Raw genomic sequence first — 20,661 nt, 5'->3', positions numbered from 1 at the left:
ATTCATGCGGCAAAATAAAAATAAAGCCCAAATGCGTGTGTAATGTTTGTGGGTAAAAAAATGATCATCAGAATGGCTACAATCGAGTCACGTAGACTGCGTATAATCGCTCTAATTGATATGGAAGTAATAATGGTATCATTAAGTAATTGGAAGTGCATTTTCATGTCGCACATTATCATGGAACTACTGATACCCGTGTAAGGTTGTTGCCTTAAAGATCCTCTTTGGTTTGAGGCCGGAGAATATATTTATCTAAAGAAAAAACATGCATTCTGCATCCACGAAGCTATTGATTTATCATTTGGCTTAGTACGATGTCACCCTTAGCTCATTTCGAAGACAGCCACGCCACGCCGACACGTATTAGAACTTTAGATTTGCAGTTTTATTTGTCAATATATTTTAATCAAAGTCAACCAATCTATAATATAAAAAAGGCGAAATTTGCTGCAAACATTATTGAAGCGGTGGGGTTGAAAATGGGAAAGGTCATAAAGATTTTTGGTTCTAGGATTTAGTAATGGCCAAACGATTAAATCGCATACGAAGAGTGTAGTAAACTGTAATTAAATAAGTGATTCATTAGCTACTTATGGATCTATGGTTAAGATATTGTACAATGAAAAGAGAGTCACAAAATGCGATATACACAGTAGGATCGATGCTCCTGCAAAAGCCTTTAGATCATTTTGTCCAGTTATTGGATTGTGGAGAAGAAAAAGGAGGGTGCTCTGTAAGTGTCATTGATTATTACAAGGTTCTCCATTTTGGCTCCTTTAAGCTAGCTATAGAAGTTCCGGATCTGATCTTCAAAGAGGCGATTTTTAAAAATGTTTCTAGAGGTACGTGATGTAGGAGTACCCATACCGATGTATAGGACAGTAATTTTTGGCTCATTTTGTGCCATTTCTTGCCACGTGGTACAAATTTGGTCATAATGGCCTAGTGCAGTGTTTCTCAAACTTTTTTGTCTAGTGGCACACTAAAATTATTAAATAAAATTCACATTTTTGTTTTTTACATCAGTTAGTAAAAATGTGAAGGACGATAATTATTGATAAGTAAGTAAACAACGCAAAAATATTCAGAACAAATGTTATTAATCTAAAATATTAAGGAATATGATAACATGTTGTGACGTTATTTTCTTTACCGTGTAATCGTTGCTTTGGCTTATATTTGAATTACTATGTGGAATCACTCTCGAATAACATTATGCGAACTCTTACCTTTATATAGCAATCCTTACGCCATCTAGGTGTTCACATTATAACCCGATCCTTTATTTGCGATATAGTTTTCTTTAAAAAAAACCTTTTGTCTAGTGTTCTGTTGATTGGTGCGGTTATTCTTCTCCCACTCACTGTCGACGCGCGCAGTCCTTGTTGAAGAACTCGATTCGATCTTGACTTGTATTTGAGCTACACGCCATTACACTTACTTGACATATTCGTCTACCTTTTTTTGGATTATTAGTGGTGTTGTACTAAGATTAGTGAAGTTTTCTCTTATCATCTTACTTCCAATTTCGCTGATGACGCATTGCTGCGGATTTATCTTACAAGTTTAAGGCCGTTTTGAGGCTACTTTCGTACTCTCTAAGTTTTCTTACTTATTATTTTGGTTTTACCAATTGCTTCCTGACTGTACATTGATATTTTGACGTGGAAACGCAAATACCCGATTTTCCATATGGTGCAATAGAATTCCATTGAAGTTTCGACGCCATTACAATCAAAAACGCTCTACATATTTCTACCTTACCGACTGAAGAATTGACTGAAGAATTACCGCCATTTCATGTGAAATCGATATTTGAACTGCTGACTCAATTTTACGAAGTTCGTTGACCTACGATTCATTCTTCCGAAACGCAAGTACTTAATTAACGAGACGTGTGAGTTGATACTGTGTAAATTTTTAATTAACGTTATGTATTTTGTTTTGAAGAACTTGCTCGTGTAAGTTTGTTTTCTTTTGAATTGATCAGATTGCTTTGTCATTGAAGATAGATTCAATTATTTTATTTGTACATTTTGTAGTATTTTTCTCTTAAAACTTCATGTCACTTTTTGATATCTCATACCGATTGTGAAAACCAACCCTTAGTCGAACCAAATTTTGTTTTGTTGTAAAGTCATTTGAATTTTTGATTCTTTTTAGTATTGATTGCAATTCTACGTACAAGAATAACCATTCGTGTCTTACGTTAACCATTGCTTATGCGATATATTGTGCAACGCGAATCATTACCCTTCTTATATTTTTTTTGTTTTTGTGTCTGACTGTTTCAGATTTGCAGTTTCGCGTCCTCTGAGCTCGGAAGGTTGCGACCGGAGTTCAAGGTAAATTTAGTTATTTTCGTCGTTTTTCCCTTTTAACGTTTGATTACATTTTGGTTGTTGATGCTAACGAGTTGTGATTATTACTTTGTTTGAAAGTCACTTAATAATTATAGCTCCGTTGTTTCTGCGGAAGCCCTTTTGGATTTAATATTTTCCCCAGGCTACGTGTTGGCTTCTAATTTGTTTTATTAGAGATTATGTTAAATTCCTAGTTTGATATACTAGATCGATATATTACAGTGTCAGATTTGTGATAATTTGAGATCTTTGTTATTAAACTACCTGCATTTATACATCAAATACTGTTTGTTTTCCCCATAATTGTGCATTCCTTTGAGTTTAGTAAGACGAGAACAAGGATCTCTTGGTCTGCCTTGTTCATCCCTTTAGTATTCCTCTCTCTCTAAATTCATCAAAGACTAAGTGGCGCCTATCCGGATTACTTTTACTGTTTCCTTCCCTTTTTGGCTTATTTGTGTGTGTATAGAAGAACCCCATTTTCACCCCGACCCACCTCTACTTTGCCTGAGCTTACCGTGTGCTTATCTAAGGTAATTTTGTCACGTTGGCCCAAAGTGAACGTAACAATGTTGACATATTTCGTTGATATTAGGTCGGAGTTTTTAAAGTAAAGTAAACTTTACCTTCGGGATTAAAAGTACTACTTCAGTCCCGCGGTATATAATATTCTCACCTCATGCACCCCTATATTCGATTATAATATCGAATGGTCTCGGAAAATAAAAAAAGTTCACGTAATCAAAATGTAGGAAAAACTCCCAAAGTAACGGAAATTGACAAAAGGTGGGAAATTAAACGTAAGCCGGGAAAACCAGTACAACAAACAGACATAGAGAACGGTACAAAGAAAACCAAGAATCCGACACAGAACGTTGAAAGTAGGTTGAACAAAAAATATGCATCAAATTACAGGGGATAGTAAAGGGATCAGCAAAAGAAAGATGAATAAATTATGAAAACGCAAAGAATTATATAAGAGAAATAAAAAAGAATTTCCCTATAATTTATAAACAAGTATAAATTGTGCACAACTATTGTGCAGATAAAGCGCATTTTTTTAACCGAAATAGCTTTTGTTTTAACATCACCAATGGATATATTTCTGGCAGACGTCTCAATCGCCCTTTGTGAGTACCCTCTTCCGACAATCCGTTCTTGAGATATAGGGGAATATATCCGATAACGACAAGAGGTCGAGGAGGAGGGCTATGGTTGGTAGAAATTAATTTCTTTCGTTGAGACCTTTCATTAGAGTACCATGAAGAATAAAACTAGTTCCAACCCCCCCCCCCTCCATCCCGTACTTTGATAAGAGGACAGAAAAAAGGGCAGTTGGTAGAAGCCGGTTCCTTTCGTTGAGACCTTTAATTAGAATACAATGAGAGAAAATTAATTTTAACACTAACCTAAAAACTAAAATGAAAACAAAAGAAAACTTCATCCAGGGTTTTAAAGGCGCCAGAGAGAATTGGAATATAATACAGGTAACGCTGTTCGACCTTCGTCCGCACAACGATCCTGTAGACCCTTCAGGTGTTTAGAAACGGATCTCAAACTGGACGCAGCTTCTATACCCTGATAACCGTTTCATTAAACATATATACGGGATGTTTATTAGAAAACTTCCCATCAATGATTTATCGAACACCACTGATTAAAGGAAAAAACGCCAGGACACGTCAAAAGATTTGTTAAGGGGGACAACTTTTTAACTATTAACTACTGCACCCCCTTTCACCCTCTACCCCACAGGGTCATTCCCCTAAAAATTATAAATGACAAGTGGTATCGAGTAACAGCTTGTTTGAAAGGTCTTTCGAAGTCCTCTATTTTGACGTTTGATTTTTTAAAATCGGTTGATTCGTTTTCGAGAAAATTAGAAAAATCTATTTTTTTATTTGCAACACATCCAGTTTCGGCTAGTGTGTAAACCATTTTGGAAGTAAAATCTGAATCAATAAATTAATTTTCACTATCCCAAGATTGTCACAAAGGTAACTGACAGCAAATTAAATTCTTTTTTTCCCGTAGCAACAAATATGTGATATTTTCGTTTGTTTTTGTTTTTATCTGAACAAATTAAGATAGGTCGATTAAATAAATTAAAAAAGATTTTTCTAATTTTCTCGAAAACGAATCGACCGATTTTTAAACAATTAAACGTCAAAATAAAGGACTTCGAAGGACCTTTCAAACAAGATATTACTCGATACCATTTGTCATTTAAAATTTTTAAGGGAATGACCCTGGGGGCAGGGGGTAAAAAGGGGGTGAAGTAGTTTTTAGTTGAAAAGTTGTCCCCCTTGACAAATCTTTTGACGGGTCTTGGCGTTTTTTCCTTTAATCAGTGGTTTTCGATAAATCCGGGGATGGGAAGTTTTCACATGAACACCTTGTATAGTAAATTTTTAATAACCAATAATCCAAACCAAAAATTGTACTTTGCCGACCCCATCCTAACTTCGGGCCTTTCTTTTTGATAGACAACTCCGTTTTTGCAATACAGGTTTCAGTCTTGCCTTTTGGGAAATGAAGGCAATTCACGAACAATTTAAACAAACCCTCAAACCCCAAAAACCCTCAATTATCTCTGAATAAAATTCCAAACCTTCTGTTTGTGAACTAATTACCTTGCGTTAAGAACTTGCAGCCCCCTTTGTTCGTTTAGTTTTAGGTAAATTTTATTTTATTTTATTTTATTTTTTTTAATTTTATAGTGGGCGGAGTATTAGCAATTAATTTGCTCCTCTTCCCACTCAACCCACTACACAATCACAAACAGCCATGCCCTGCCTGGGATTCGAAAATATTTTCAAATTTATGAGAACACCCCTAATTTTCATTTTTAGCATACCACCCCCTACGAAATGTAATCCACACTTAAATTTAATGTAGATCCGGTCTCAATCTTTGTCTTAAGGTAATGCTGCAACACCGTTCGAAGCAATTCAGTTTAATTCCTCCCCATTTGGCGTACTTATTGAAATCGTTAACAGCTTAATACTTTTTCCATATTTTTGCTCACTTGTGTTCATTAAAGCGTTTTCTACTTTCTTTGACTTTCGCTTCTTCAACTTGCCACAATCCTATAGTTCTGCTTGATTTTTTCAAAAGCATTCGACACTCTTGACCACGCTTCGCTTTTGGCCATTCTCAAACACTGTGTGGTTTGTCCCTTCAATCAATTTCACTCTTTGAGAGTTATTTGACTAATCGTAAACAGGCCGTAGTCTACAAGAATAATAAATAAATACCTATGTGGATATCACCAGCGGTGTTCCGCAAGGATCCATTCTAGGACCTATTTTGTTTGCGATTTATACGTCAAGCATTGGAGGCTGTATCAAGGACTTGCGCATGCACATGTACGCAGACGATACCCAAATGTATTATTCTTTTCCTCCACGTGACGTTCAGCAAGCGTGCGATATAATAAACAGAAATCTGCAATCGTTTGTGCATTTAGTTGAATTACATTCGTTAAAAATAAACCCGCAAAAGTCCAAAGTGATGTTGCTATGCAGTGAATACTTTTACAAAGAAACGCTTCCACATGTAAAGATTAACGTTCAGGGTAGGAATCTGGAAGTATGCCAAAAGATCAGAAACTTAGGATTAGTTATTGATAGCCATCATTTAAGGTTTAAATCTCACGTTAATCAATGTATTAAATATGGTTTTCATTACCTACGCCTAATTTATCAAAATAAGGACTTTCTCAATTCAAGCCTTAGGAAAACGTTATGTGAATCCTTGGTCTTATCGCACTTAATTACTGTGATGTAATATATGGACCCTGTTTAGACCAGAATGTTTTTTAATTTTATTTTTTTTTAATTTTAAATTTTATCTGTGTGTACTTTTTCAAATGTTACCAATCTACATTAGTGTTCTATATTGTTTACTACCCCATTAAAGACTCGCACACATGTACAGCAAATTTAGTCTATGTTTATTACTTATTGTAATTACACCTAGAGGTTAAGTGGAAGAGCAGCATTCGCTGAACTTCGCCTCTACATATCTTTGTATCACAAAGAACTCTTTTTACTGCAATAAAGGCACTATTATAATTATAATTATTATAATTGGGTGGAAAATCCAGAATATCGTGATCTTCTCCCTCATTATTATGATAAACGTACTCGTACTTGGGCGTTGTAGCGCGTGTTTGAGTTTTGACTGACATTGGTAGGGTAGTACTTTTATAATTGTAGCAGACATGGGAACACCTCATGCCGTTCTTCCTGTGCCCTTTAGAACTGGATGGGTTGGGTGCAAATTCGAGAGCACAAGATCTTGGGTCACTATAATTACAGTTTCTGTGTGACCAAGCACGATGGTAGTGCCTGAATCCTCGGGAGCTTGGTTCACCTTCTCAGCCAACATGTGAGCTAAATTATTATCTATAATTCTATATAATACCTACTAATTAAATACTGGCTTCTTTGTTTAATGTATTGGTAGTAAACCAAATAAACGCACTTATTGAAATACAACAAGGTATTACACTTAATAAAGGTGAGGAGTAAACTAAATAAGGCTACTTATGCATGACATCCAGTGAATGTTTCACATACCCAAAGGCGTATGTAATGCTATTAACAGTGAAGTGTAAAGTTAAATGTTACTACCTACGTGCAACAAAAATGAATTTTGCAATACCAAGACATGCCTTTCTCTGTCTAGTGCTATTGCAACGATCACCATCAGCGCAATTAATGACACGTTCTAATTAAAATAATATAAAAATGATAACTAGGGAATGTGAATTAACAAATGACCTACCTTCATGACTCTGTATATAGAGAGGAATACTCGGTTAAACCGTTTTTATACCTAAGAGGCTCTACTTTATCGCACTTTTACTACCGTGTTACCGTCATATGTTAAATAATATATTAAAGTTACAGCAAATAGAACGACGAAACTTATCTGAATAATTATATTGCTGGGACGATTTCGAACCAAAAAACGACGATGGAAATGGGATCCTCTCAAGGGATGGGCAGTTCCCTACGTCTTTCTGACGCATTAAAAACGTTAATACTATACCTTTGTAACTATTGGCATCGGTTTTGTGACTTTGTGTTTGTCTTACTTCGAATAGGTACAGGGTTTATCGAGTGGGATGGCAGAGTCTTCTGTTGGTGGGAAACGATTTGGTTTAGTTTAGAGTAGGTACGCCCTTTTGGATGCAATATGGCTTTAAAAACTACACTTATTTAGGAAGAAGCGAATATGACTCATATATGAACTCCAGGGTCTAAAAGGACGAAAACAATGTATTTGTTTTTTCAAGTTTTTGTTTTATCGTTTTATGATTTGCTAACATTGTATGTCTTAACTTTTCGAGGATCTGTACAAAACGAAATTATAAATATAATCTCGCAATATTAAAAAGATTAAATTCTTGAAGGGACAAACTATACCCCATATAACAGCAATTTGGGTCCATATGTAATAATGCCATTAGCTGAAAACGAACGCGTAAAATATCTGTCACGGAATTGGTGTAACGGGAGAAGACGATCAGAGTTTCAAATTTTGACTATTCTGAATTTTACCCTCTTCCCATCTATGGGCACTGTAGGGGGATGTTAAACATCCGGTCGTTCACTACTACCAATTTTTTTAAAGTGGCTCACATCTTTAAATTAATTAAAATCAAACAAAGATCTCCACAAAAAACGCACGGTACTTACTATCTCGACCGGACTATACAGGGTGTTTCACGCAAACCGTTACCTAAAAGTCTTTAGACTTCCATTAATAATTTAAATCTGAGAATTTGCATACCAGCATAGTTTTTCATGATCTATCGAAAGAAAATATTATCATGATCGTTTCACTTCCGGTTTTAACGGATGTGATTAGCAAGTTTCTAATTATAAATATATTTTATTGCATTTTCGAAATCTACCTCATTTGATACCACATTTCCCTATACCTAGTATCAAAGGTTTTCAAGTTATTCAAGATTTTACAAATTTTTCTCGTTGGACTTCTTTTCTTTAGCGCCCTGTACCTATGGTTCCGTTGATTTCACTTCAAAAATCAACAATACTAACGTGAAGCTACATGCGAATGATTTATATTTTGAAATACTGTGGCCCATGTGAGACTCGTCATACAAAGTTCACCCCACTTGTAACTTCCACTGATGGTGTTTTTGCCCCACAATTGACATCTTTTATAAGACACCTGGGTGAGGTCCTTGCTGATCGATGGACCTGACCCCTATCAATAGTAATGGGTTGGCTACGTGCTAGAATAAGTATAGCAATAATCAGAGCCACCAGCATGTGTATCCGTGGTACCCGCCACAAATGGAAGGGTACATATGCCTATGAAGATGGAGCCGCCCTACCCAGTATCCCATAATAATACACATTTATATTTATATTTATTTTTTTTAAAGTTTAAAGTTTTTTAAAGCTGTTTTAAAGTTTTTATATTATCTCATTTATGGCTGTCATTTTTCAAATTAATATAACTTCATTATATAATTTATATTTTGTTTGCCATTCTACAGGGTGTTTTAAAATGAATGTTCAAGTTTAATATAAGTTCAAACCTTAAAAAGTTGATTTTTTCCAATGAGACCTGCTTTATTTTTTTCAAATGTGGAAAAATATTCTACATCGATCAATTATTACATTCAGTACAATCTATACCTACCTGTTATAGTTTTCGTTTTATTTAAGATTATCTGAAATTGTGACCGTTATATGCACAATTTTCGTAGGGCGCTTGAAATAAACGCGTTGCGTTCCAACACCTCATAACTTTCTTCATGTGCCCTTTAGAAGTAGCACACAATCTATCTACACCTTGCCGACTATAATTACAGTTTCTGTGTGGCCAAGCACGCCGGCTTTTACCATTATGGTAGTGCTTGCATCTTCGGCAGCTTGTACAATTGTACTGCTACAGCTTTTCATCCAGTTCTGGTTCTACCAGCGTTAGCGTTCGTACGTGTTACCGTCGAGCTGTACTTGTTTTAGCGTGTGTTGTTTTGTTTTGCTCTTTTAATTACGGAGCTGTAGTCGGCGTGAAGCGGTGTTGTTTGTAGACTTTAATAGTGAAAATCCGAAGAAAATCGGACCATAAACAAAGAAGTTATGGATTTTTTAAAGTTTTAAAATTTGTTTGTAATAAATTAGTGTACGTGCTGTTCCGGAAGGAGTGGATTTCTACCTGAAGGGGTTGGACGATAAGGTAGGAGTTTATATCATTTTAAAGGGAGTAAATAGCAGAGCGCAACGCGCACCGGTCACTGGCTGGCCGGTCACCACAAGGGGTTATATAACCCCATCTTTATACCAGCTTTGAAAGCGCATAGCTACCGTAAAAAAATTGAGTTATTGTTAAAAAAAAGGCCATCGTGGTATTGAAAGGAAAAAGGCGGTTCGAACGACACCCCACTCGGGGGGGTGTACCCCTTTCTGAGTAGAAACGTTAACCCGTGACGTCACAACTTGTTTTTTTCGCGTGTGACAGCCGTAGTACCGATCGTAGAGATACCGTTCAAAAGAGAAGGTGTTTAGCTTCTAAGAGCGCAAAGGTTACCGGTGGAACCGACGTTATCGCGCAGCGGATTATGGAACAGTAGCTACCCACGGGGTGCCAATTGATAAGCAGATTGTAGGAGACAGGTGCGTCGCACGGGGACGCAATACGTATCGTTGGATTCGGGAGGTAAAGGGCTACATCTCGGCACCAATTAAAAAATTTTCACGTTAAAACGGATTAGAAATGATGGCGTCACTGCAGGAGCAGATGAAAGACGTGCAGCAAGTAAGCGATTCGGACCCGAAAACGCCCAGAGTTGGGGAAATCAACTTCAGCTGGGATGATGAAGCGGGCCACTCGGTTGAAAAATCTTCCAATATGGTAACGCCAAAACGAAAGAAATGGGGGGAAGACATCCCAATGCCTGACCCGAAAAGAATAAACAGAAAGGCACTAAATGATAAGATTGTGCAACTAATACGGCGAATAAGCATGAAAACGACTAAGCTAGGGGGCCTCATCAGCAACAACACTGCGAAAGGCATAAAGGAGGTTACCGCAGAGCTAAGTAGTGCAGTATCTCAGCTGGCAGCCGAAGATGTAGTTAACTTTATTAATAGAGCACAAGATACCGACAAGGCAGACGGGAGAACAGCGACACCAGAGTCGCCAAGGCGGACGTCACACTGCGCAAGATGCGGTACGGCCATAAAGGCAGAGGAAATTAAAAGGTCCCAATTACAAAGGCAAATAGAGGGTTGCGAAACATTCGAATCGGCATGGGCGACGACCAAAGAAGAGTGGCCGAAGGGAACAGCTAGAAACGAGCTTGACGCACATGAAGGGTGGCTCGAAAATGAAATTATCCTATATGGAAAAGGCCCGGAAGACAAGGTGAGAGAGAAAATGAGCAGCAGGCATCCCGAATTCCGCGAGAAGATTGGAAAGGTGCAGACGTACAAAGGGGGAACCACAATTTTTAAGAAATCTGAAGCCATTATGGAGGAAGGAGAGGAAGAAGAGAAGGAGGGGAAGGACAGATTCCTTTTCCTAGCAGCGATCGAGGGGAAGTCGGAAGAGGAGGCCGCCAAGTGCATATGGGAAGTAATCGAGAAGGCATCAAAGAAAATACTGGCGGTCAAGCAAACCAGGGTTAAAATTTTTACCAACCCACAATACAAGGAGTTATCGAGAAAATTGGCTGAGTGCATATGTTACAACAAGTGCATCAGTTACTGTATGGAGGGACCAAAACGGACACCTACAGAAGAGGGTCCCAGCAAACGGACTGCCGACTCTGTGGCCATTATAGTACGCGACGAGGCAAAAACCTATGCAGATCTTCTCAGGGGAGCCCGAAACGTGCTAGCCGGTAGTGAGAAAGGGGCACTCAAGGCGACTCACAGGACAAAGGAGGGGAATCTGAAATTAATATTAGACAGAAATAAAGGGAACGCGGTCGAGCTGCAAGAAAAACTAATTAAAGAGCTCGGGGAGAGCGCCCAGTGCCGAGTCCGTGGGGAAGGTGAGAAAACGGCCTATTATATTAGAGATATGGATGAGATCACTAACAGAGAGGACATCCAGGTAGCAGTCGAAAGTGCACTGGGGGAGGGCGCCAAAGGAACAGTCGAAGTTTCGGAAATTAGGGTAGCGGCTAATGGTCAAAGGTCTGCCACATTGCTGGTTCCTCGAACCAAGGAGGAAAACATGGATGCCATTTCCAAATTATTGATAGGGATCACCAGGTGTAATCTACGCAAGAGAGTGGAGGTACATAAGTGCGCGAAGTGCTGGGGGATCCACGGCAAAGAAACGAAGTGCGGGACGCGAGAGGTGAAGGATAGGTGTTTAAATTGTGGGGAGCAAGGGCACTTTAAAGATAAGTGTGAAAATGCGAAAAGGTGCGCGGTTTGCGAGGTCGACGGTCATGCCCCGTGGACGATGGCATGCCCCCAGTTTAAGGCCGCCATTAGGGCAGCAGAAAAAGGTAGGAAGGCTACCAAATTAATTAATAAGGTACCCCCGCCATAATGACAGTGATCATACCTGTGATATATATACATCTAGTCGATAGCTCTTGCGGCAATAACACCCCGCTTTTATTTTGTTTTAATCTGTCTTGTCAGTCCGTCCGGCATTATCAATTCTAACTCCTCATTTACATATGACTAGGCAGATGCTCCAGGTGCTTCAAATTAATTTAAATAATAGGAAGGTGGCTTATGACCTAGCAGTACAAACCGCTAGCAGTGCTAACATCGACGTTATGGTTATGTCGGAAATGGGTAAAGCCGTGCGCTTCGCGGACGTTTATGATGTGAGTGGCAAAGCGGGCATAAAAGTGTTGAACGAAAAGTTACTAATAAAGAGTGTGGGAGCAGGGGACGGTTACGCGTGGGTGGCGGTAGAGGGAGTTTGTATCTTCACCGTATACCTACCACCAAATGAAACAGAGGAACAATATGTTAGAAGATTGGACGAACTCGGGAACGATATGAGAAAACTTGGTGTGGGAAGTGCTATATTAGCCGGCGATTTTAATGCGGCCTCTCCAGTGTGGGGCTCGACCAAAGCAAACAAGAGAGGGAATACCCTGTTAGAATGGACAGCCACTTACGACCTCGCCATTCTGAATAGGGGGAAGACACCAACCTTCGTACGCGGGGAGAAGTGCTCCCACATAGACCTTACCTGGTGCTCCGAAATACTGCGGGAGAGAATTACGAACTGGGAAGTGAAGGAGGAAGAAACGTTAAGTGACCATCGCTATATAACATGGCAACTGGCATCGGAAATAAAAGACAAGGTTGAAGACGCCGGTCCAACGAGTGGGTGGAACACTAACAAATTGAATATAGATAAATTATTAAATGAAATTGAGAAACTCAAAGGCAGGAGCATCCCAGACGCGAGACAGCTAAGGGCAGAGCTAACAAGGATGTGCGAAGCCACAATGCCCCTGAGAAAATGCAAAGGGAGAGGCACCTACTGGTGGAATGACAGTATCGCCCAGATGAGGAAGAAGTGTATACGCCAGAGAAGGGAGGTGACGAGGGCAAGGAAGGCAGACAAACCGCTCGCGGAATTGCTGATTACCCTTAAGAGTTGCCGAGATGACCTAAAACAAGCAATAAATAAAAGTAAGAAGAACTGCTGGCAGAAGCTGTGCGATGAACTAGACCAAGACATCTGGGGAAGCGGGTATAAAATTGTGGCCGGAAAGTTCAAAAGAAGGGAGCACCTCGTAGGGTGGGACGACGAGACTCTCTACCAACTGATGAAGGACCTCTTCCCCAATAGAGAAGCGATGACACTAGACGACACGGCTGACGGCGATTTCGAGGAGGTCACCGACACTGAAGTGATAGCTATGGCTAGACAGCTACCCAATAACAAGGCTCCAGGAGCGGATATGGTGCCAGCGGTGGTGGTGAAACAGACAATTATGAAGGTACCGGAAATTATGAGCAAGCTGGCGAATAAATACCTACGATTAGGCCATTATCCGACGGAATGGAAGCAATCCCGCTTGGTGCTCATACCCAAGGGCAACGGAAAACTCAGACCCATATGCTTAACGGATTTTATTGGGAAGATTTTTGAAAAAGTCATTAAGCAAAGGTTGGAGGCGGCCACTGGGAGTAAAATCGCAAATCGGCAATACGGTTTCCGCAAAGGAAAGTCTACGGTGCAGGCGATTAAGGCGATAGCGGAATTTAGAAACTTGGCCAACACCGGGACACGCAGGACGAGGAAAATATGCCTCGTGGCGTCGCTTGATGTGGAGAACGCATTTAACTCAGTCACGCACCCGGATATAGTCAGAGCAATGGAGGAAAAAGGGGCACCGCCGTACCTAATTAAGATTATAAAGAGCTACCTTACAAACAGGATTATTGAGGTGCAGAAACCGGAAGGAGGCCTGCTTAAGTTCAGCCCGAAAGCAGGAGTACCACAGGGGGGAGTACTAGGGCCCACACTGTGGAACTTAGCGTACGATGAAGTGCTGAGGCTGCGCGTTCCGCAAGGAGTGTCCATACTTGGTTTTGCGGACGACATTACAGTAATGGTAGCAGATAGGGATATGCAGACAGCCGTACAGAAATTACAGGCAGCGGTAACTCTAATTAAAAGGTGGATGGACAAAAAAAAGTTGCGGATGGTACCGGAAAAGACTAAGGTAGCGCTACTGTGTGGAAGGAGGAGGCTGGGCGAGGTCTCGCTGAATATACTAGGCCAAGTGATTCAAGCGGAGAAGGCTATTAAAGTATTGGGGGTCGTAATAGACAAGAACGGCTCTTTCATAGAGCACATTAGGTATGTGACCGACAAAGCCATGAATACTTATACGGCCCTCAATAGAATAATGCCCAACAAAGGAGGAGCTAGGGCTTCCAAGAGGCGTGTACTGTGTAGTGCAGTGGAGTCGGTGTTGTTTTACGCGTGTGAAGTGTGGGCGAGTGCGCTGGCGCGGGGGAATGCTAGGAACCTTATCAATAGGATATTAAGACAGTTGGCGATCCGAGTGGCGTGCGCGTACCGGACAGTTGCAACCGAGGACATTTGTGTAGTGGCCGGAATACCACCGGCAGAAATTGCGGTGAAGGCGAGGGCCAATAAATGGGGAAAGGAGAGGACATGCATGGAGTGGCAACTGCAATGGGATAAAAGGACATCCTGGACGAAAACCCTCATCCCGGACGTTAGACAATGGATAGGTCGCGGGCACGGCGAAGTTAATTACACCCTCACGCAATTTTTAACCGGCCACGGGGAAAATGGGAGATACCTACACAAGATCGGGAAGAGAGGAAATGAAGACTGCGTAGACTGTGGATTGGTGGACGACAAGGCGCATGCGATTTACGAATGCCCGAGGTGGTATGGTGAAAGGGCAGAGATCAATAGGGCCATAGGCACAACTTTAACACCGCAGAACACGATTAACATTATGTGCACGGACGAGGAAAAGTGGCGTTTAGTTAATAGCCTCTGCCAGAAAATAGTGGGTACCAGAGAGAAAGAAGGCCTGGTAAACGGGTAAAGACGCGAATATGCATATGGCCAGAAGAATGCCCCTCGGCGATGCCTGGCCGGACGTTATGTAGAGGAATTAGGGAGAAGGGGTTTAGTGGGTGCAAGCCCCACACTGCCTCCACTATAGACCCAAGTGGGGGCGTGCGTATAGGCATTCCCTAATTCCCATTAATAATTAAAAAAAAAAAAAAAAAAAAAAAAAAAAAAAAAGCTTTTCATCCAATATGTGAGTTAAATGATCTATATTCTATACCTACTAATTAAACACGTAGACGTAAACGAAACAAACGCATTTATTCAATAAAAAGTACAACAAAGTACATATTATACTTAATAAAGTTGAAGAGTAAGGCTACTTAGTACTTATGCATGACATTCCATGGGTGTTTCACACCCAAGCTGAATGTGATGCATTTAACAGTGAAGTGAAGTTAAATGTTACTATCTACGTACAACAAAAATGAATCTTTCAACACCCAGATATGCTCTTATCTGCCAACTACTACATCATCTGCGTGTTGCTATAACATCACAGTTGCATCCTTGCGGAGGATCACCGCACTCGGCTACATCTTCACCTTCATACATATTCCTTATTTTACAAGCATTCCAGATTGCACAGCTTGCAGTGCACGCCCAGTCAATTTGAGCATTAGCCTGGTCTATAAAGACGGCAAATACAACTATCACCATCAGCGTAATTAATGCCACTTTCTAATTCAAATAATATAAAAGAGATAACTAGGAAATGTGAATTAACAAATGACTTACCTTCATGACTCTGGATGTAGACGATGCGTTAAGAAGAATGGTGTCTGTTTTGTTGGTTAATCCGTTTTTATACCTATGGGGAGATTACCTACTTTATCGCAGATTTACAACCTTGTTATGCATAAGTAGCTACTACCGTCATATTTTGAATGATCTACTACATTTACACATGGTCAACAAAAGAACGAAATTAATCTGATTATTTCCACGTACTAAACTTCGTGTTACAGGGGCGATTTCGAACCAAAAACAACGATGGAATCTTCTCGAGGGATAGAGAGTTCCCTACTCCTTTCTAACGCATTAAAAACGTTAATACTATGATTGTGTAACCAGGTGCATCAGCGTTGTGTATTTACCATATTTGTATCTGGCGTTACCTGAAGAATTGTTTAGTTTCAAAGTTTCAAATATTTCAAGTTTAATGGTATCTATCATTCATTAAGATTGTTAGGAAGTCAAAACAATATTTTCAATTTCTATTAAGGCGGGGGATGAGTTTAACGTTCTGGGAAATGTCTTATTTCTAATAGGTACATGGTTTATAGAGTTGTATGCAGAGAAAAATGTCTTCTATTGGTGGGAAACGATTAATGCCACGTAGAAAACAATTTTAGAGTACGTCATTTTAGATGCAAGATGACTTTGGAAACGACACTTATTTAGGTGGAAGCGAATACGACTCATATTTTAGCACCAAGGTCTACAAACACGAAAACGATGTATCTATTTGTTTTCTACAGTTTTATCGTTTTATGATTTGCTAACATTGTATGTCTTAACTTTTCGAGGATCATGATAAAAAAATCAAATACAAAAACCTGTAAGAAAAAGTTAAGGCTAACAGTGCCTTTTTGAACACACAACCCGTATACAAAACGGGCAAATAAAAAAAAAACTCCAAATTATTTGGTCCAGACAACTTTTAAAACTCACAGTTCTTCGGTAATCCAATAACTTGTTGGATGAGGTTAACCGATAATTATCATGGTTGATCGGGGGGTAGGATTTTTAATTAAACAACACTTGCTCAAAACAGAAAACTGGACAACGACTTTGTCTTCTTAACTGAGGTATCGCAGGCGCAAAACTTGTAACGTAAAAAACTTCTATATTCGGCAAAAACTTGCTCGTAATAAATTAGCACGGCAATCGTATACGCTTTTTCAATCGACCCGAAAAACAGCCTCGTTTATTTTTCATTCTTCGTAACGGGCGATCAAAAATGATTTGCTGTCGAGTCGCCTTTGGAAGTTCAAGTATAATAGACTATGGTAGTACTTTATACGGCAATGCATCCAAGGATAAACTTAAAAGGATCGACGTTATGCAAAATAAAGCTCTGAGACTAGCCATAGGAGCCATGCGTTCGACACCAATAAATGCGTTGCTAATTCAAGCACAAGAACCCCCGCTACACCTGCGTCGCAAGTTTTTGGCAGTCAAATACGTAGCTAAAATCCTAGCAATAAACGCTAACTCCAAAGTAAACAATCTCACTGTTTTGGATTTATGTTCTAGGTTTTGGCAAAATAAAAGTTCTCCACCCTTAACCGAAGCGTACTCATTAATTAAATCGTTTAACTCGAGCATTTTTCCACTAAGTAATTTTGAGATAGCGTTTGGGGAATATTTAAAGGGCCTCGAAGTAGTTTTTCCACCGTACACTGGGCAGCCCGACCACGATCGTAAGCTCCACACCTCCATTACAGCTGAACTTAGGGATCACATAATTTTGTATACAGACGGATCAAAGGGTGATCAAGGCTGTGGATGCGCATTCGTAAACGCGAGAAGCCAAGAGAAAGGATGTTTTAAACTAAACGATTCTACATCCATATTTACAGCAGAAGCATACGCAATCTGGCAGGCACTGCTCCACTGTGGGGATAGCGCGTCTAGTAATAAGGTGGCGATCATGACTGATAGTTTTAGCGTGCTGCAAGCTTTAAAAAACTACAATAAGATAGGAAGATTACAATCAAACCCTATAGTTTCCAACATTACATTAAGAGCTCTGAAGTTTAAAAGGAATGTAAAATTTTATTGGATTAAAGGGCACAGCGGTATTAATTCTTCTTAATGAGCAGGTGGACATGTTGGCAAAGAAAGCCATCAAATCAGATACAGGGTGATTCCTATAGTACCTGCCACCGTTTGGGAGCGTGTAGGTGGTGCGTAGGGGAGTATTTTGATATAGGACACTTGGGGTCGGAAATCTAAAATAAGGGTGACAGAGCCAAATTTACCTTCTGGAATTTCGCGCCCGTAGGTAGGCAACCCAACCGGCCGGCGGTGCACACGGAGCGATCTCAGGCGGCGATGTGTGGCTGACACTTGATCAGAATTTTGTTTAAACCCACGAAATCCCGTCTGCAACGACGCGTATCAAGTGAATAAACACTATGGCACGTTTTATTAACACGGAATACGCGGACATGCACTTCATGTACGGATTGGCAAATGGTAACGCACGAGCTGCACGACGAGCGTACGCTGAGCGGTATCCAAACCGTCAGTTACACTGCAGACAGGTCTTTCAAGAAGTTCACTTCCGACTGTGCGAGACAGGGCAATTGCAGGTAAGCTGACGGAGGCTTAACTTTACACACAGATTCGTGATGCACATCGATACTTGGGTCATTTAAGCACCATTTCGAAAAGTTTGTTTGTTTACACCGACCTCCTCCTATTTCGCAGCCCACTAGCGCCCGTGATCGCGATCGCCCGTTGGTAAATGCCTTAGAGGAGGATGTGTTGGAAAGTTTCGAGGCAAACCCGCGTACTAGCACTCGACTTGTAGCAGATCAGGTGGGTTGTAGTCAACACACAGTGTGGAACATCGCCAACAACAACAACTTACACCCCTATAAATTTAAGAAAGTGCAAGAGTTACGGCCGGGTGACCATGAAAGGAGGCTGGAATTCTGCAACTTAGTCGTCCAGGAGGAAGAAGCTAATCCGAAGTTTCTGAGGAGCGTGCTAGTTACTGACGAGAAAGGATTCTCAAGAGAGGGGACCTTCAATCCTCGTAACAGCCACTACTGGGCGGAGCACAATCCTCATGAAACGTTTACGCGAGGATACCAGGACAAGTTTTCTTTAAACGTTTGGGCTGGCATCCTGGGGGACAACCTACTGGGGCCTTACATCCTCCCCCCGCGTCTAAATGCCCATAATTACCTGATTTTCCTGCGCGAGGTGCTACCAGAACTTTTAATGGATGTTCCAGTGAACTTGTACTGGGACCACTGGTTCCAGCACGATGGGTGCCCTGCTCACTACGGACGGCAGGTGAGGGAACACTTGGACCAAACCTATCCGGACAGATGGATCGGCCGTGGAGGTGCGGTGGAGTGGCCTGCCCGCTCGCCCGACATCACCCAATTAGATTTTTACTTGTGGGGTGTGATGGAAGCGCACGTCTACGAGACTCCCGTCGAATCCGAAGAGGACTTAATTGCGCGCGTCGTCATGGCCGGAGAGGCTGTTGGCCAGGACATAGGAGTCTTCACGCGAGTTCGAGGGGAGTGGTTGGCTAGATGTAGGAAGTGCATTGAGAACAACGGTGGCCACGTTGAACACTTGTAAACGTTATTGCTTTTGACTGTCGTTTTCCCTCCTCCCTCCCATGTCGCTTCCTCGCGCTAACTCGCTCTGCATCGCTCCGCGCGAAACGTCGGTCGGTTGGGTTGCCTACATACAGGCGTGAAATTCCAGAAGATAAATTTGGTTCTGGCGCCCTTATTTTGGATTTTCGACCCCAAGTGTCCTATATGAAAAGACTTCCCCTAGGCACCCCCTATACGCTCCCAAACGGTGGCAGGTACTATAGGAATCACCCTGTATATTGGATGCAATATGATATTTTGCACTTTCATTTTGTTTGCTTTTATTACAGTAATTTAGCATAAAAATGTCAATGAAATTGCTCCACAAGTAAGAAAGTGTAAGAAATTTTTTTTTGAAATTTTTTTCTTCGGTGGTTTCTACATCTTAAGGGAATTGTAGCATTTCGAATTTTGTTGTTATAACTTTTTAAGTAACCTTCGAATTTTGACGAAACCTTCTGTAACGCGGTCTTTGTGATAAATTGCAACGTTCGACATGTCAGTAGACCGAATCGGCAATTTTTTTGAATTTTTAAGAGGCATTTTTGTTTTTGAAAATATCACATATATAGTGACCTTTTTTTGAAAATTTCGATTCAGATCGTCGTCTCCGTATCTGCACATAGTCGCGTTCGATATTTTACGATTGATTCTTTGCGCCAAACTACCCTCAATTTCGTATCATTTAAAAATGTCTACGATTTTTAGCTAATATCAAAGTTTGAAGCCCCATAAAGGTCACTTACAGACCTTTGCATTCACTTTTTTTATATTTTCCTCAAAGTGGAAAAACGCTATTGGCTGTACCTGTACTTTGCCGTCCGACCGTCACACGCACTATTTCTACACAACAACCGATTTGGGATTGGGCGATATAGGGCTAATTTAAGAGATGTAAGGATCCTTTGGGCACCGATATTTTAGCACAAAAGCCCTGGGTATTTTTTTCAAAACGTATATTTTAGAAGGCCAACTTATACAATGCTTTCTGATTTAAGAGATTTAAGATTTAAGCTTTTGAAATAAGAATGACCGATGTCATTATAATGCACAATCATTTGTTTCACGGCTTAGCCTACTCATTCAAACCTAGATATTAAAATGTAAATTTAACATAAATGCTATAAAATAAAAAAAAAAAGCACAACAGATGATTATGCATTCTGACATCTGTCATTATTTTTTTTAAATTGGATGGCGTTCAGAACATATAGCCTAATTTACATTTGGCAAGTTTACTGGCCGACAGTACTTTCCGCCAGTAAACTTGCTTATGACAATGCTGTTTCGCCTGTCCTTGTATCTACCCACTTGTCATGTGCGGTGAATGAGCTCACTAATCAAATCGAAGATGT

The 20,661-nt window shown here is 40.4% G+C and overlaps 1 protein-coding gene and 1 long non-coding RNA gene across 2 annotated transcripts in view; both read right to left on the bottom strand.

Moving 5' to 3' along the window:
* LOC116173018 (beta-1-syntrophin-like) overlaps positions 1-20,661 on the bottom strand; it is a 131,528-nt gene that overhangs the window by 18,210 nt on the left and 92,657 nt on the right. The gene's annotated exons all lie outside the window — the stretch shown is intronic.
* Positions 15,200-15,856, bottom strand: LOC116173020. The gene is made up of 2 exons (XR_004145832.1): positions 15,696-15,856; positions 15,200-15,638 (listed from the first exon to the last, which is right to left on the bottom strand). It is a non-coding gene; the product is annotated as an uncharacterized LOC116173020 (long non-coding RNA).

Source organism: Photinus pyralis, unplaced genomic scaffold (assembly GCF_008802855.1).
Source record: "Photinus pyralis isolate 1611_PpyrPB1 unplaced genomic scaffold, Ppyr1.3 Ppyr1.4_LG6, whole genome shotgun sequence".
In the NCBI taxonomy this organism is placed as follows: domain Eukaryota; kingdom Metazoa; phylum Arthropoda; class Insecta; order Coleoptera; family Lampyridae; genus Photinus; species Photinus pyralis.
Note: the sequence above shows the minus strand (reverse complement) of the source record. Positions and strands in the feature narration are given on the sequence as shown.